Source organism: Pseudophryne corroboree, chromosome 4 (genome assembly GCF_028390025.1).
Source record: "Pseudophryne corroboree isolate aPseCor3 chromosome 4, aPseCor3.hap2, whole genome shotgun sequence".
In the NCBI taxonomy this organism is placed as follows: domain Eukaryota; kingdom Metazoa; phylum Chordata; class Amphibia; order Anura; family Myobatrachidae; genus Pseudophryne; species Pseudophryne corroboree.
The window spans coordinates 437,664,593-437,683,262 of record NC_086447.1 but is presented as its reverse complement, the minus strand read 5'-3'; the positions used below and the strand labels follow the sequence as shown (position 1 = coordinate 437,683,262).

Genomic DNA, 18,670 nt, shown 5'->3' with positions numbered 1-18,670 from the left:
ATCCGGTCCGTTATATAACATACTTGTGGACAGTAGACGTCTGGCCGCCTCTACACCCCTATCGTGAGGGATATTGGTGTAGAGGCTGACCACGTCCAAGGTACACAATAGACAATTCGCAGGCAATTTTGCCAACTGTGCCAACTTCGTAATGAGAGCTGTAGTATCTCTCAAATATGTTGGCTGAGACTGTATTATTGGCTGAAAGAAGTGATCAAGGTACTGAGACACCTTATAAAACACTGAATCCCTAGCTGATATAATGGGACGACCCGGTGGCACCTGCATATCCTTGTGTATTTTAGGAATAGTATAAAATACTGGTGCCACCGGGTGGTCCTGTACAAGAGCCTCGGATACCGCAGGGGTGATGATACTGTTTTCCACAGCCTGCTTGAGCACACCCCTTAATTCCTCATTATATTTTTGTGTGGGGTCTCTCTGCAGTTGCCTGTAGACTACAGGATCATTCAATTGCCTGTATGCCTCTTCCCTGTATTGCTGAATATCCTGCACAACAATGCCCCCTCCCTTGTCCGCTGGACGGATCACTATACGCTGATCTGTACTAAGTGTGTTTAGGGCTTCTCTTTCACCCTTCGTTAAGTTATCTCTGTACTCCTTGTGTGATTTTACAGACTCTAAAGTCTTAGAGTCCAGTACCCTAGCGAAACATCTCAAAGAGGCATTGTTGCTTGATGGATCAAAGTTAGACTTCGGTTTTATTTTAATAGGTACGTTAGTCTCTCTGGTGATATTCTGGGTACTTGAGAAATGTTCCTGTAATCTCAAGCGTCTGTTAACCTGATAGGTATCGACCTTCCATTGGAATTCATTGAAGGCAGTCACAGGAATAAATGAAAGTCCCTTGTTCAGCAGTGAAAGTTCGTCAGGTGTCAAAGAACGTTTTGATAAATTAAATACTAAGTTGTTGTCTTCTTTGGTTTGGTGACTTTTTTTACTGATCCTTTGGTGCTGCTTGCCCCGTCTGGTGTACTGTCTTTTTTTGGGCCCAGCATGGCACGGGTATTCATCCCTAAAGGGGGTTTCCTCCCGCGGGCTCCTTTTGCAGTTTCATTGTCACTCTGTGACGTACCCTCACCGCTAGATGTTTCTGAAAATTGTCCCCTGCGGGTCCTGTACCTATTATATCTTCTAGGTTGTCCCCCTCCTGAGGGATTATTCACCCAATTATAAACTCTTCCTTCCTGGTAATCCTTTTGCACTGTGGTAAGTTTTTGTCGTTTAAACTTTACCAGATCCTGTTTATAAGTTTCCACCTGGGTGGCCAATTTCTCCATCCACTTGTTTTCTGCATCCGCAGTAAGGATGGGTACAAATTTGGTTTCAAATGCTGATGTCAGAGATAACTTAACGAAGGGTGAAAGAGAAGCCCTAAACACACTTAGTACAGATCAGCGTATAGTGATCCGTCCAGCGGACAAGGGAGGGGGCATTGTTGTGCAGGATATTCAGCAATACAGGGAAGAGGCATACAGGCAATTGAATGATCCTGTAGTCTACAGGCAACTGCAGAGAGACCCCACACAAAAATATAATGAGGAATTAAGGGGTGTGCTCAAGCAGGCTGTGGAAAACAGTATCATCACCCCTGCGGTATCCGAGGCTCTTGTACAGGACCACCCGGTGGCACCAGTATTTTATACTATTCCTAAAATACACAAGGATATGCAGGTGCCACCGGGTCGTCCCATTATATCAGCTAGGGATTCAGTGTTTTATAAGGTGTCTCAGTACCTTGATCACTTCTTTCAGCCAATAATACAGTCTCAGCCAACATATTTGAGAGATACTACAGCTCTCATTACGAAGTTGGCACAGTTGGCAAAATTGCCTGCGAATTGTCTATTGTGTACCTTGGACGTGGTCAGCCTCTACACCAATATCCCTCACGATAGGGGTGTAGAGGCGGCCAGACGTCTACTGTCCACAAGTATGTTATATAACGGACCGGATCTGTTGTTTTTCCTTGATTTATTATATCTTACTTTGGAAAGAAACTACTTCTTATTTGATGGTGGGTGGTTTGAGCAGAGGCAGGGGTGCGCAATGGGCAGTTGTGTCTCCCCTGCCTTTGCGAACTGCTTTATGTTTGAAGTAGAAAAGGATTTATTTTTTTCCAACCCTAATGTGGCCAATAAGATTTTATTTTTTGTCAGATATATAGATGATCTGTTTCTTATCTGGCAGGGCACACAGGAAGAGTTTGACACAACATTGGCAGACATTAACTCTGGAGATGCAAATATTAAATTTACAGCTACAACTAGTACTAACCAGGTTAATTATTTGGATGTGACCATCTCTGTAAGAGAAGGATATATCCATACCAGTCTATATAAAAAAATGACAGATAGGAATACACTTTTGCATGCTGCGAGTTTCCATCCTCCCTCAAATAAATACAGTTTACCGTACTCACAATTTCTCAGGGTCCACAGAATATCAGACGATATAGTTAAGACTGAGTCTGAGATCCACGATATGGCCCTGAGATTTCAATCTAGAGGTTATGATTGGGATGAACTGATGTATACTAAAACATTAGTTTTGAACATGAACAGAAAAGAATTATTGCGGCAAGGCAATAATACTAAAAAATCATTAGTGGATCAAATCCCATTTGTACAGAGATGGTCCACTGTCAGCAACCAGGTTAAAAAACATGTGAGAAATGCTTGGCCGGTAGTGACAACGGATAAAGATTTACCTGCACTTAAAGGAAAATCCCTACTGTCCAGTTATACCAGGAATAGAAATCTTAAAGATTCACTGGTACACAATGACATTTCAAGCTTTAAGTTAGCCCCAATAGTAACGTTTTTAACTAAGAAACCAGGGTGCTATAGGTGCATAGGCTGCACGACCTGCAGCTATATGGAAGTGGGCCAAGGCTTTTCACACCCACACACAGGTAAATACATCAAAATTGATAAGATCTTAACTTGTACACATACCCACGTTATATATTTTATCCGCTGCCCTTGCGGATTGTATTACGTGGGGAAAACTGTGAGACAATTCCGTGAGCGTATGGCTTTACATAGGTCAGCCATTAGAGCAGCCCTAGCGGGTGAAAGTCAAACACAACCTGTGGCAAGACACTTTGCTAAGATGAAACATAATCTTTCTTGTTTAAAATACAAAATAATAGACCAACAGCCGGAGAATATTCGAGGGGGGAACCGGGATAAGTTGTTACTACAACGGGAGGCTAGGTGGATTCACCGCCTCAACACATTGGCCCCAGGAGGCTTAAATGAGCAATTATTATTAAATTGCTTTATTTAGCCTGGTAAAAATTAATCCATATAATTGTTTAAGTATGCAGTCATGTTTTTGTAATATAGATCTATAGTAAGATGATCAGCTATAACGAGCCACACTTGCCAACAATGTCCGGTATTTGCACATGCACTTTATATAGCACAATGTGTTATACTGTATGCTTTTGTATTGATGCGTCTCCTAGGTTACTGGGACGCTGACATGGGCGGGAGCGCGCCGCACGGTGCGTGCGGGATGACGTCATCTTTCCCTGCCAGCGCATCCGGGCCGGAGAAGACACGACATGTGGTGGAGGGTAAGCTATATAAGTTTGTATTTTATGTGTATGTATTTGGGTCTGACGAAAGTTGGAATACAACTGAAACGTTACCGCAGCAAAAAGAGCCTGGTCTCTGCTTTATTTCTTAAGTGAAGTCCCGCCGGAGTGCCATCTGACCATATGGTATATATATATGTTTGCACAGCAGCAAGGATAGGCACCGGGGGCAGTTGCAGCTGATAACAGAGTGCCGGTTACTAGTGGAGTTATATATATATATATATATATATATATATATATATATATATATATATATATATATATATACATAGACCCTGTTAAGTAAATTTAGAACAGGTTCTAAAAGCACGGCAGCATGTTTCTTATCAGCCACATGTTAGGCAGCACACACAAGATTATAAAATATGAGCGTGTGCAACTCCTGTGTCGGCAACAGTGTACTCAGTCACCACTGGCAGTTCGATAAAAGTGACTTTACCCACAGAAGACACAAGGGTTTCAAGAGCTGTTTTTATGCACAACCAGATTCCTCTACGTTTACTTACAGATCAGGCCATTGCAACGACTGGATTGGGAGGTTAAACCCTACCCCTGCAAGAAAGCAAAGATGTAACCTGAAATACAAGCTGCTATACAAGTCTACCTCTCACAGGAAAAGTAAGACAAAGAGGAACGACAACTCCCAGCATGAACATCATTATGTTGAACACCAGCCTGGGTGGACTTGGACTAAGAAGATGACATGCCAGCAGCAGTGAGGAAGAATATGCATGTAAAGAAAGGACAAAGTATGAAGAATAATGAATGAATCATAAAGAGAGGTGATTGGAAAAAGAAAAGTTGAGAAACAATATGAAGGTTGCATGAAAGTTTGGAGACTAAAGAAAATCTGCTTTAAGAAGGACAAAGAAAGAAATCTGACAAGTGGTCAGTACTACATGGCAAGATTACAGAGATAATGCCATGATTTAAAGCAACAGAAGCTCCAGGGTTTAAAGCAAATAATAAGGAACAAGACAGAAAAAGTTCCAGAAGACAAATGAATGATGCTTCTTCTGCCAATATGAAGTACAAGCTTCTTCAGGTACTCCCCAGTGAACATAATGTCTCCAGAGGAAACAGCAGAAGGTATGATTACAGTCACCTTGCCCACTGGAGAAATACGTTTGTGCCTAATGAATACTGGAGCCAGCACACGCAGAAGACATCAGAGGGAGATACCACAAAAACTGATGATATCAGAAATTCTTAAAAGGACAGGAGATGCAAGAACTACAGTCACCAATACCAGCCCAGTTCTTGACCTCGGAGTACATGTCCAGTGACTTTGATGGAGCACAATGTACTGAAGCTTATCCAAGGAGAATACAGTACACACCAGCAGAAGTTGAACTTTCCAGCCACTTATCAAAGGATAAAACAAAAAGCCATTAAAAAGCAAGTTAGAACAGAAGTTCAGTATTGGCTCATTCCTGCAGTACCAGTTGTAGAAGAAAGTAAGCAATACTACTGGACCAGGATAGCCCTGTGGAGGGGCTATATCACCAAGTGATTTATCCATAAAACACACAGCTAAATACAGGATGTGAATAAACTGCTGATTGCCACCACTACTAAAAGAAGTACCAAGAAGGGGCAGTGTCCTTAGTGAAGTTTCGGGAAGAACAAGACTGCCGAGCCTCAGAAGGAGAAATTGCAGCTAGTTGTTATGATTCCCGTACTCCAGACCAGAGGAGATCTTTATGGCAGAGGTCTGAGTACTGGAAAGATATGCTGGTACGGGAGCAGGAAAGCCTAGTAACCCCTGGCGCCCTAACTCCGTTGTCTCGCCCGTGTTATCAGAAATCCCCTGCGAGACTATGGTTGCTTGAGCCCATGGCAGCCGCGTTCGAAGGGCGGATTATGTCTGCCCAACCCCGATGCCCCCTCAGGTCTTAATGGGAGACATAGGAAAATCCGAGACAGGGTGATAACAAGGGGCCCTCTGACTAAGCAACCAGGCCAGGGGTTACAAGCTATCTAACTTAAACCAAAAGTATGTGCGGACAAACCGCCAGGGAAAAGGACAACCAAAGATCCACTGATCCGTTACTCCTATCCAGCACCGCTGGATACCAGAGTGGATTTGTGGGAGCGGAATCCTCCGCAAAAGCTCCAGAACACAATAAACTAAATAATAAATAGTAAGCGGTCAAGCCGCAACACACGGCTACGCCGCGACTCACGAACACCACAGGATGTTAAAGGTGCTCGGTCGGACTCCAGGAATAGATGACAAATTCCGAGTACTGGATCACTGAGGACAGGTACAACCGGGTTGAGCAGGACTGGAAACTCTCTGTAACTGACACAGCAAACAGGAAGCTATCACCGGCGTCTGTGAGAAGTCCTGGGAGTGCTTTTAATTGGGAGCCCTCCAATCAGGATCCAGACAGGGTAATGATCAATCATGCCGTGCAGCTGCATGCTGCACGGCCAAGCTACCAATTAACTGATTATTTAGACCCAGCAACGGGGAACGCGGTCCGACAGTGGCGTCCCCGTTGCTAGGGTCAGAGCGGCTCTGTGCGCCCGGCGTCTAGCGTTGCTAGGGAGCCGGCGGCTGTCTGCCTGCGGCTTCCCTAGTTGCTAGGCGCCGGTCCGCACTGACGGGCGGACCCTCGGCGCCTAACAGTACCCCCCCCTTGAGGAGGGGTCAAGGAACCCCTAAGGCCAGGTTTCTGAGGAAATTCTCGAAAAAATGCCTTTTTGAGCCTCGGGGCATGGAGATCCTCATCCAGGACCCAGGACCTTTCCTCTGGACCATAACCTTTCCAATGTACCAAAAAATAAAGTCGACCCCGAGACAACCTGGAATCAAGAACCTTCTCCACCAAGAACTCCTGCTGACCCTGTACATCTATTGGTGATTTCCCCTGAGAGATCTTGCGAGGAAATCTACTGGACGAAACATAGGGTTTTAACAAGGAGCAATGGAAGGTATTTCCGATCCGTAAAGTTTTTGGTAAACGTAACCGGAAAGCCACTGGATTGACTTTTTTGATAATATGAAATGGTCCAATAAATTTAGGACCCAATCTGGCTGAGGTTTGTCGAAGTTTAATGTTGCGAGTCGACAACCATACCCTATCTCCAACTTTAAAAGTGCACGGCCGCCGGAGCCTGTCAGAAATTTTTTTCTCCCGAAATGCCGCTTTTCTGAGAGCCAGGTGCACTTTTCTCCAAATGAGTTTGAGATGAGAGGTCAAGGTCAGCGAGGAGACAGAGGAATGTTGAAAAAAGGAATTAGCTCTGGGGTGAAAACCAAAAACTGTAAAAAATGGAGATACATTGGTGGAGGAATGACAGGCATTGTTGTAAGCAAACTCAGCAAACGGAAGAAACTCAGACCAGTCATTTTGGAGTTTGGCCGAATACAAACGCAAATATTGTTTTAATGATTGATTAACTCGCTCAGTCTGCCCGTTGGATTGGGGATGGTAGCCAGACGTTAAAGATAATTTCATTTTTAATGAGGCACAAAAAGACTTCCAAAACTGTGCAATGAATTGTGGACCCCGATCAGAAACAATATCAGTGGGTAACCCATGGAGTCTGAAAACATGGCGGAGGAATAAGACTGCCAATCCCTGGGCAGATGGCAATCTGGGAAGAGCAATGAAATGGGCCATTTTGCTAAAACGGTCCACTACCACCCAATATGACTCGGCATCCGGCTGACAGAGGAAGGTCCACCACAAAATCCATGGAAATATGAGACCATGGCCTAAGAGGAACATTCAAGGGCATAAGTTGACCGATAGGCAAGGAACGGGGAACCTTATGCTGTGCACAGACCTGACAAGAAAAAACAAACTCCTTAATGTCTTTGGAAAGACCAGGCCACCATACCGAGCGGGAAACTAATTCAAAAGTTTTAGCGATCCCCGGATGCCCGGCAACCTTGCTATCATGAAACTCCGTCAAAACCGTTGCTCTCAAAAACTCGGGGACATAAAGACGACCAGCAGGAGTATTTCCAGGAGCTTGATGTTGAAGCTGCTTTAACTGGGTAAATAAATCTTGTGTGAGACCTGCCCGAATGACTGAAGACGGAAGTATGGGGGTAACAGGACTGTTGTCTTGAACTGGAAGAAAACTGCGTGACAGGGCATCTGCCTTGGTATTCTTGGAACCTGGCCTGAAAGTGATAATGAACTTGAAACGAGTAAAAAATAAAGCCCACCGAGCTTGCCGGGCATTCAGCCGTTTAGCTGATTCAATGTATTGAAGATTTTTGTGATCAGTCAAAACTGAAATGGTATGAGTGGCTCCTTCAAGCCAATGCCTCCACTCCTCGAAAGCCCATTTAATAGCCAGTAATTCCCGGTTACCAACATCGTAGTTGGATTCAGCAGATGAGAATTTCCTGGACATAAAGGCACAAGGATGTAATTCCAGGGAATCCGGATCCTTCTGAGATAGGATAGCCCCTACTCCAACCTCCGAGGCATCAACCTCAACAATGAAAGGCAATTCTGGGTTGGGATGTCTGAGGACCGGGGCTGAGACAAAGGCTTGTTTCAAGGCCTGAAAAGATAACTCCGCTTCACGTGACCAGTTGGTAGGATCTGCTCCCTTTTTAGTCAGTGCCACAATGGGAGCAACTAGGTCAGAGAAAGAGTGAATAAATCTTCTATAGTAATTCGCAAACCCTAAAAAGCGCTGAATTGCTTTTAAATTGGTGGGTTGCGCCCAACTAAGGATGGCTTGGAGCTTCTTTGGTTCCATACAGAATCCCCGAGGGGAAATAATGTACCCTAAAAAGGATACCTCCGTGACATGAAATTCACACTTCTCCAGCTTGGCATATAGGTGATTTTCACTTAATTTTTTTAGAACCTGACGCACCTGGGTAACATGTTGTTCAATGGAGTCAGAATATATCAAAATATCGTCTAAGTAGACTACAACGAATCTTCCAAGAAATTCACGGAGCACATCGTTAATGAGATCCTGGAAAACTGCCGGAGCGTTGGACTGGCCGAATGGCATAACCAGATACTCATAGTGGCCTGATTGAGTACTGAATGCCGTTTTCCACTCATCCCCTGACTTGATTCTGATGAGGTTATATGCTCCTCTCAGGTCAATCTTAGAAAAAATCACAGCCGAACGTAGCTGATCAAAGAGGACAGAAATCAGCGGCAAAGGGTAAGTATTCTTCACTGAGATTTTATTCAAGGCTCTAAAGTCAATGCAAGGTCTGAGTGATCCATCCTTCTTCTCCACGAAGAAGAAGCCTGCACTTAAAGGGGATTTAGATGGCCTGATAAATCCTTTCCCTAGGCTTTCTTTAACATACTCATTCATGGCCACAGTTTCAGGTCCGGACAATGCATATAACCTTCCCTTAGGCAAAGTGGCACCAGGAATTAACTCGATAGCACAATCATAAGGCCTATGGGGAGGCAGAATATCCGCATTGCCCTTGGAAAATACATCAACAAAATCCTGGTATTCCACAGGAATGGGTGCGGGAATGACAGCAGCTATTCTGATGGGAAGCGTAATACATTCCTTATTACAGATGGTACCCCATTGTAAGATCTCCCCCGACTGCCAATCAATGATGGGATTATGAAAGGCCAGCCAAGGGTGACCCAGAACCACAGGAACTGCTGGGCAATGGGTAAGGAAAAACTCAATCTTTTCAGAATGCAGAGCTCCAACTGAAAGTAGAACAGGAGGGGTACAGAGAGAAATGACCCCATTGGACAAGGGACTCCCATCTAAACCATGCATGGTGATATGCCTACCCAAGGCTACCTGAGGAATACCTAAGGCCTTAGCCCATGTTAAATCCATAAAGTTCCCTGCAGCTCCACTGTCCACAAAAGCCGAGACCGAGGAACAGAGGCTGCCAAAGGAAACTTTAGCTGGAACCAACAGTGAATTATTTGAGGAGATAAGCTGCAGACCAAAGTGAACCCCCTCACAACTCACTTGGTCGAGGCGTTTCCCGACTTGTTCGGACAACTACGGGCAAAATGTCCCTTACCCCCACAGTATAAACAAAGACCAGAATTTTGCCTTCTGGTTCTTTCTTCAGGAGACAGTTTGGAGAGGCCTATCTGCATGGGCTCCTCTATGTCCACAGGAATGGAAAAAACACAAGGAGAAGACCCGACAGATGCTCCTTTTTCAACCCTCCGCTCTCTGAGACGACGATCAATCTTAATAGAAAGCTCCATGAGTTTATCGAGAGTCTCAGGAGCGGGATATTGAAGGAGACTGTCTTTTATAGACTCGGATAAGTCGAGGCGAAACTGACTGCGCAGGGCTGGGTCATTCCATCCACAGTCGCTCGACCAACGGCGAAACTCCGTACAATACATCTCTGCGGGATTCCTACCCTGTCTGAGAGCACGCAACTGACTCTCGGCGGATGCCTCTCTATCAGGGTCGTCATACAATAGCCCTAAAGATCCCAGAAAGGCGTCTACAGACAATAAGGCCGGATCGTCTGTCTTTAAGCCAAAAGCCCAGGTCTGAGGATCCCCCTGTAGCAAAGAAATAATAATTCCTACCCGCTGAGATTCCGTACCTGAGGAGACTGGTCTTAAACGAAAATACAGTTTACAAGACTCTTTAAAATTAAAAAACTGCTTTCTATCCCCAGCAAAACGGTCAGGCAGATGCATTTTTGGTTCAGGAATGACCCTCGGGGAAGTCCGTAACAGATCTTCCTGTGACTTCACCCGAAGGGACAGATCTTGAACCATCTGAGTAAGCTCTTGAATCTGGCTAACTAAAAACTGGCCAGGATTTGGCCCAACACCGGAGGGATTCATGAGGCTGACTAATCTCCCAACAGAATAAGGGAAAAAATTAACTCCTGTTTAATTTTAAGTTTTAGTCTGGCCGGTGATAATGTTATGATTCCCGTACTCCAGACCAGAGGAGATCTTTATGGCAGAGGTCTGAGTACTGGAAAGATATGCTGGTACGGGAGCAGGAAAGCCTAGTAACCCCTGGCGCCCTAACTCCGTTGTCTCGCTCGTGTTATCAGAAATCCCCTGCGAGACTATGGTTGCTTGAGCCCATGGCAGCCGCGTTCGAAGGGCGGATTATGTCTGCCCAACCCCCATGCCCCCTCAGGTCTTAATGGGAGACAAAGGGAAATCCGAGACAGGGTGATAACAAGGGGCCCTCTGACTAAGCAACCAGGCCAGGGGTTACAAGCTATCTAACTTAAACCAAAAGTATGTGCGGACAAACCGCCAGGGAAAAGGACAACCAAAGATCCACTGATCCGTTACTCCTATCCAGCACCGCTGGATACCAGAGTGGATTTGTGGGAGCGGAATCCTCCGCAAAAGCTCCAGAACACAATAAACTAAATAATAAATAGTAAGCGGTCAAGCCGCAACACACGGCTACGCCGCGACTCACGAACACCACAGGATGTTAAAGGTGCTCGGTCGGACTCCAGGAATAGATGACAAATTCCGAGTACTGGATCACTGAGGACAGGTACAACCGGGTTGAGCAGGACTGGAAACTCTCTGTAACTGACACAGCAAACAGGAAGCTATCACCGGCGTCTGTGAGAAGTCCTGGGAGTGCTTTTAATTGGGAGCCCTCCAATCAGGATCCAGACAGGGTAATGATCAATCATGCCGTGCAGCTGCATGCTGCACGGCCAAGCTACCAATTAACTGATTATTTAGACCCAGCAACGGGGAACGCGGTCCGACAGTGGCGTCCCCGTTGCTAGGGTCAGAGCGGCTCTGTGCGCCCGGCGTCTAGCGTTGCTAGGGAGCCGGCGGCTGTCTGCCTGCGGCTTCCCTAGTTGCTAGGCGCCGGGCCGCACTGACGGGCGGACCCTCGGCGCCTAACACTAGTCAAGTAAGAGGTAATCTTCCTAGGACGCCCAAGGTACTCAACACCTAACAAAAGTGAGAAGGGAGAAATTCATACTGCAAGCTAAGATGCCAACTAGTGTCAAGCAAGTCAGATGATCATTCCTGGGCCTAGTAGGACACTACAGAACACGGATACCTCTAGCACCAGTCTACATGCAAGCATTGTATGACAACACGGAAAGGGAGGAGGGTCCGCATCCTACATACAGCAATAGATGAATGAAGCTATTGAACAATTGGATACAGCAGTTGCCTCATCTCAAGCCCTAGAACTACCAGACTATTAAAGAAGGAGGCCATACATAGAAGTCCTTATGCAAAATCATGGACTGAGGTGAAGACCAGTGGCCTACAACTCAAGCAAGCTTGACAGCAGTACTCAAAGAGCACCTACAGGCATCAGAGCAGTGACAGCAGTAACAATCCTAGAAGAGTACAAGAGCACAGACACAGTGCTGAATCAGTAGTCCTAGAAGAGGACAAGAGCACAGGCATAGTGCTGAATCATGAACTTATCATCCAGGTACCACATGCAGGTACAGAGAAGCTTCAACAATCAAGAACCAAACACCTGTCAGCGGCAAGGCTGGCCATGTATGAAGTAGCACTGCCAAAGTGCGCCAAGTAACCATAAGAAGATGTATTACCCTCAACTCAGCAACCCTTTTCCAGCATTAATCAATAAAGGTGTTGAATCTCAAGATTCAAAAGGAGGGAAAAACAGATTATCTTCTGATGAATGGGAAAGCAAGAAGTTGATGATTAGGACCAGGAAGGTGGTCCTGGTCCAGAAGAGCAAGATACAGACAGATCATCATGGATACAGGACCGGAGGGATGGTCCAGAAGAAGAAGAGAATAATTCTGGTAATCAAAAATTTTGGTGTTAATGGAACAAGAACCTCAACTTGCCATATGTTACATACACAGCCCTACCTAATGCTCAGTAAGAGCTATATGTGGATGGATCAAGGTACCATGAGGATGGAATTCCTTATACAGGAGTAAGTGACCACTGAACATGGAGTTGTGGATTCAGGATCCTTACCATCCCAGTACAAGAGTGTGGGCCAAATATGGAAAAGCAGAGGCTTCAAGAAGGCAAGTGGCGAAGACATACAACATGCTTCCCTGATCAGACACTGGCTTATACAAATTTTAAGTTATACTTACCCAGAAGCTTATATCCACATAGGTGTTAAGTCAGCCATGGACTCACACACCTGGGAAAGGATCAACTAGAAAATTTAGTTAATGGAAGATGGATAGCTCCAGGATGTTATCCAGCCACAACCAAGTTTGTACAAGCCTACTAGATATGTAGGCCTACTGGAAATGTCCAATCCAGGACAGAAGGTCAAGTCAATCCTTGGAGCAATCCCCCCCCAAAAAAAGTTATTTTCCATTTCAAAGACTGCAAATTTACTATATCTAACTGCCAAAGATGTATTGGTAGCCACAGACATTTTCAGTTATTTGCCAATGGCAAAGAGCCACAGCAAAATCAATAGCTAGAAAAATAGTTTCAGAAGTTATGTGCAAATATGGAATACCAGAAGTTATAGTAGCAGATAGCGTTATTTATTTCATTAAAGAAATAATGTAGTACATAAGGTATGATTTGGGAATACAACAGGCATTCCATGTATCCCCCACAAGTTAGTGGGTGTGTCACAGAAACCACCAGGGGATGCTAAAGTGTTTATTTTTAGTACTGGTTAATAGTAGAACAATAATCAGTAAAATCATAGGTTATTCACCTTATGAAATATTGTTTGATAGCATACCTAAGATAAAATGTTATTATCCGTAAGAGTTACAGCATACATATGGTAATTTGACTACATATGTTAAAAAAGTCTTACTGAAGAAACTAACACTTCTGTATTTTCTAGTTTGCCTTTCTCCCAGATTCAGGAGCAAATCTGAATCCCTACAAGCTTTAACCAGGAGATCAGGAGTATCTGGAAAGACATGTGAAAAAGTCATTTGAGCCCAGATTTGATGGTCCATATAGAGTGTTGCTGACCACGCCCACTTCTGTGTCAATTAAGGAAAGAGAGACTTGGGTTCCACTGCAATTTTGCTCAAGTTAAGTTTGAACAATGAAATACACAAACATGCAGAGGCTAATTGGGCCTAAACTAGACAGACCACTATGGGTCATTATATTGGGAACTTCAGTAGTCATTGTTGTCATAATATGCTCTATATCTCTCATAGGAGAGGACAGGGACTGGCATGTCCGCCAATCCAAAGTTACGTACCGGTGTTCAGTATATAAGTATATATTTTTTATATATGTAGTATGTGCTTCTTATATACTGTATATGTATATAAGCAGTGTGTTTTCACACTAGAGTTTGTGATAAGTCAAGTTAAAGTAAAGATCATGAAATCTCTAGAAGTTCAAAGATACCAGTTAATTAAGAAATACTGGGCTCACACGGGCCCACATCTGGAAAAGGAGGGGAATGGACATCTGTCCCCACTACATATAAGTGTATAATAGGTTTTAATTTTTTTAAAGCAAATACATACTACTAAAATAGTATAATATTTTTTAGAATATGTATGAAAAGAACTCAAGAATGTGTTGTATATTATTACTAATGAAACAAATAGTGTGCAAGAAGTGGTTTAGAGAAATGTTCTGCTCAAACCCAGCTAATTGATTTAGCGGGATCAAAGAGTATATTGTTTGAATAGTGATGTTTTTATTAAAAAATTTTGGCTTAGCAATTTGCATATATCTGTATTTTAAGATGCTATTTTGTTTCCTTTCCTTTCAGCTTGAAAGAAATCTGTAAACTCAAAGATGTGAATCCTCCGAGTGTTAACAAAACTACAGAAGAGCTTGGCAAGAAAGAGCCGTGAACAGTCTACCTTAATGGATATGATGTGAACGGTTCTTTACCTTCCGTGGGATAGAGTGACAAGCACGATCCTACGGGAACATAGCCTTTAGCACCATTATAGCTAGACTGTTTGCTTAGTCTTTCTAGGCAGAGTTTATGTGATGCCTTCTAGCTCAACTGTAATGTCATCTTGTTATCAGCGGTAATGTCATTTTATTATGAAAGGAGGGACTGAGGAAGATAGATGTATATAGCTTAAGCATGTCAGCCATTTTGTTAAGTAGCATCCATGTTATAGTGAAGTAGAAGTATGCTTTTCTGAGTTAATCATAATAATGCTGACATTTCATAGTTAGTACATTCTGTGCGAAGCAAGGTCGTAGCTATAGTCTTGAAAAACATGTTATTAGACAGTCTCTGTGTGTTTAGACTTCTCCTGAAGGACATGAAGTGGGGTGACAGCCTGAGAGGAGTTATGAGAAGAGATGCATTATTATTTTGAAATATGACGTGTATCAAGTGTTCATGCAAGTAGCTTTTTCTCTATATAATGTTATGCTAAATAAAGTGAAGGCAGTCTCATTTTGCTGGACATAACTGACGTGTGGTGTCGGCTTCCTGGGATTCCCAATCGATTGGTAAACAAAGGGTAACAACAGACAATTGAAGGAAATTGATAAGAGGAGGCTTATCTCCAACACAAGACAAAGCCAGCCTGGTAACTCTGAGGCTATTACATTTAGCTCATAGAAATGAGAATGAGAGAACACTGATTTGTGTTGCGTGTTTATCACATTGAGGGAGTGAAATGATCACTGTGTCTAATTAATTTCTTTTATGTATGCAGTTCCAGCAGGAATCCAGATGAGAATTCTCAAAAACTGAAGTGCACGTCTCATAATATTGTTCAGAAGTCACTGGTCTCTGGGAGAAGCAGCAGGTCCTGAGATCTACGCCTGCAGCCCTGAGCGTTTGTCTTGAGTGTCAAGCGCCTGGTTTTCCTTTATTGCTCCTCTCCCTGATGTCACATCGAGATCATACATACCTCAATTTATTTCTAGGTCACTAAGCTGTGATCCGGGCAAGATCCTGACAGTTGGCATCCCAACATTTGAAATACCGTCACCGTAATACAAATCCTTCTTGGAATGCCAGCACGGACATTCTGAATGAGATTGAAATCCCAGTGCCGGCATCTCAACAGCCAGGATCTCAAAGAAGTGACTGCCGGCTCAGCAGAAAGATAATGCAGGTGGGGGCGGTGGGGGTGGTGGGGGGGAGTTAGGATGTGGGAAGGGGGGATTAGCTTTAGGCACTACTGGGGAGGGTTAGGGTTAAACTGCTGGGGGGAGGGGAGGATTAGGTTTATGCTGCGGTAAGGGTGGGTTAGGTTTAGGGTGGGGGAGTGGGGAGAGTTAGTATGCTTAACTGACCCTTGTTGGGACTCAAACCATCAGGATGCTGTGATCAGTATTCTGACCGACCCCTGTTGGGACTCAAACCATCAGGATGCTGTGATCAGTATTCTGACTGCCGTCATCCCGAATGCCGGCATTTCAGCTCCAGCCCACTAAGCTATCCAAGGTGATCCATATTCATCTAGTAGTTTTTGCATGATGCCGGAACGAACAGCAAAAATTCTGGAAAAAAAAATGTTGTCTTTATAGTTCATAAACAGTCCCTAGAAATATATTGTACAAAATAGGTGCTAATCAGACACAGTATTACACATCTCACAATAAATAAAAAATATACATTTTAATAGTCATAAGTAAATAAAATATAAATTCCCAGGAATAAAATAAATTGTTACATAAATATATCAAATACAATAAAATGACACTGTACACTAACATAAAGTAGTGTGGTGGCTGTAGAATCTCAACAGTAATACTAAATAGATAGTAATGTAGCAATGCACATCACATAAAGAACTAGAATAGCAATTGTATCACTAAAGTATAACAATAGTGTTCATCAATTAACTGTGCGGCCGCATGATTTATATACGTACTGTCAGCGGAGATAGTATGGTATAATAAGGCAATCATGTACAGACACAAGCCTTACAGTTTTATTATATGTATTGATTATTAATGTACATCACCACTGATTTACTGACTTTTTAAGTCTGATGGAATTTTGCAACAAAATCTTGCTGGTACAGCTCTACTTTATTTAGCTACACTTTCAGAACCTTGGTGCATTTGGCCAGATCACAGTCCATATAGGGACTGCTGTGCCAAGGGACCGCAGCAAATATCTCCGATGTATAAAGAGGATCCGTAAGATATGCGGAAGCCAGAAGACCTCTGACAATGGCAGTTTTGGGGGATTTTACCACAAAATAACTTTGATACTGTACATCAGACCCAGGGCGGATGTAATGTCGCCCAATTTCAGCAGCCGTGTAGGATGCCGGCTGAACTCAGGGCCGGATCTAGGGGGGGGGGGGGGGCGAAAGGGGCGATCGACCCCCCTAACACAGTCATAGCCACGCCCACTTTTGAGCAGAAGAAAGCTCTCCGGGGACAGCCTAAGGCAGAACAATGTGCTGCAGCTTATACCACAGCAGCACAGAGGAGCCAGGAGAGCAAGGGTTACAGAGCATTTGCCCCTCACTTGCTGGTGTGTGGGTACTAGGGCTAATAAATACAATTACCCCATAGCACAGTCACATGTACATAGAACAATCACAAAGCTCTATCTCAGTCTCACTCAAAAAGTTCAGTCAGAATTGATAGAGGAGTTAGGATTGCAGATGGGAGGAGTTGGAACTGTAGAGGGAGGAGTAAAGATTAAACAGTAAACCGCCCCCCCCCCCCCCCCCCCCCCCTAAAGAAAAGTCTAGATCCGTCCCTGGCTGGACTTTTTTTTAAAGGGGCAATTATTTACAGGGCAAAATCATTCCTTGTAAGTGATTTACTTTTTTAAAAAACTTTTCAGTTTGACCAGCATCATGCGCGGCAGCTGAACTCTGGTGGCATTACATCTCGCCCCCAGTGTGATGTGTTTAGTGAAAACTGAGAGCTTGGGGTAAATGTAATAGGGTGCGAGAAGCTGAAGGTGCAGGACTTTGTGCGTGAATGACCATACTTTTAAAGCGGCAATCATTTACTTGGCAAAAAAAGGTTGGTTTTGCCTTGTAAATGATTGGTGCTTTAATAATACGGGCAATCTCACACTAACTCCCGCATCTCCAGTTTCTGGCACCCATTACAATTACCCCTTGATATGATATGGTTTCTTTAGGTTGTTGTACACTGTGATAAGTTCATCATTTTATGCAATCTATGAAACTTTCGCTGGAGTCCACAATAATGTAATTAAATGGCAGGGCAATGCCTTCTGGCAGACAGTAAATGAGCATGGCAATATAATAATGAAGAGTCTGCAATCAACCTTCAGTGACTTGTAGACAGCCAGATTACTATGATACTACTTCAGAGACCAATTCTTGACTTCTCCCTTCTTGACAAAATGTATGAGCTGCCCCTATAATGGTTAAGTTATTTGCTTTAAATGTCATTGTTTATTATGATGGGAGTTGCCTCTTATTACAGATCCTTTTTTTATACCTCAATAGTTAGCAGCAAGGTGCTAACTGTGCTGCTCTGTGATATCTTATGCATCTACTGTACAATATAGTGACAGGGTGGTCGTTACTGGCCAAACATTGCTTACCTTTACACAGCTCAAGTGCTAGCAATGTCTACATTGCAGCACACAATAAGAAATGACTGATGAAAGCACTCCAGCATGCTAATTGGTAAATTATAGGTTGTTTTCTCCTTTTCCTTCTTCTTACTTCTCCATTCAAAATTGTTACACTTGTTAAAATGAAACTATAGCTAAATACATTAGCAATCACTAATGTTAGTACTGTACAGTCTATGTGCAGATGTAAATACAGCTAAAGCTACTGGAGCTAATAACATGGAAAATTAATTATATTCTGAAATATAAACTAGGATTACTTAAAATTAAATTTAAGTAATTAAGTGTAGCAGGCACACAGTGAGATAAGGACCAATCATACTGGCCCTTAGCTCACTGTGTGCCTGACAGGGGCGTAAATTCATACCAGGCACCCGGAGGCGATATAGACGGTTGTGCCTCCTCCCACAGTATCTGTGACTCCCATATACTACCAACAGCATCGGTGGCCCCCATATTCTACCAACAGCATCGGTGACCCCCAGATACTACAGACAGCATCAGTGACTCCCAGATACTACAGACAGCATCAGTGACTCCAAGATACTACAGACAGCATCGGTGACTCCCAGATACTACAGACAGCATCGGTGACTCCCA

The 18,670-nt window shown here is 43.7% G+C and overlaps 1 long non-coding RNA gene across 1 annotated transcript in view; it reads left to right on the top strand.

The window, feature by feature from the left end:
* The window catches only part of LOC134909717 (uncharacterized), a 40,109-nt gene extending 25,159 nt beyond the window's left edge, over positions 1 to 14,950 (top strand). The window contains exon 3 of the long non-coding RNA XR_010176006.1: positions 13,391 to 14,950. This is a non-coding gene — a long non-coding RNA (uncharacterized LOC134909717). The remainder of the gene's footprint in view (positions 1 to 13,390) is intronic.
* The last annotated feature ends 3,720 nt before the right edge of the window (positions 14,951 to 18,670 follow it).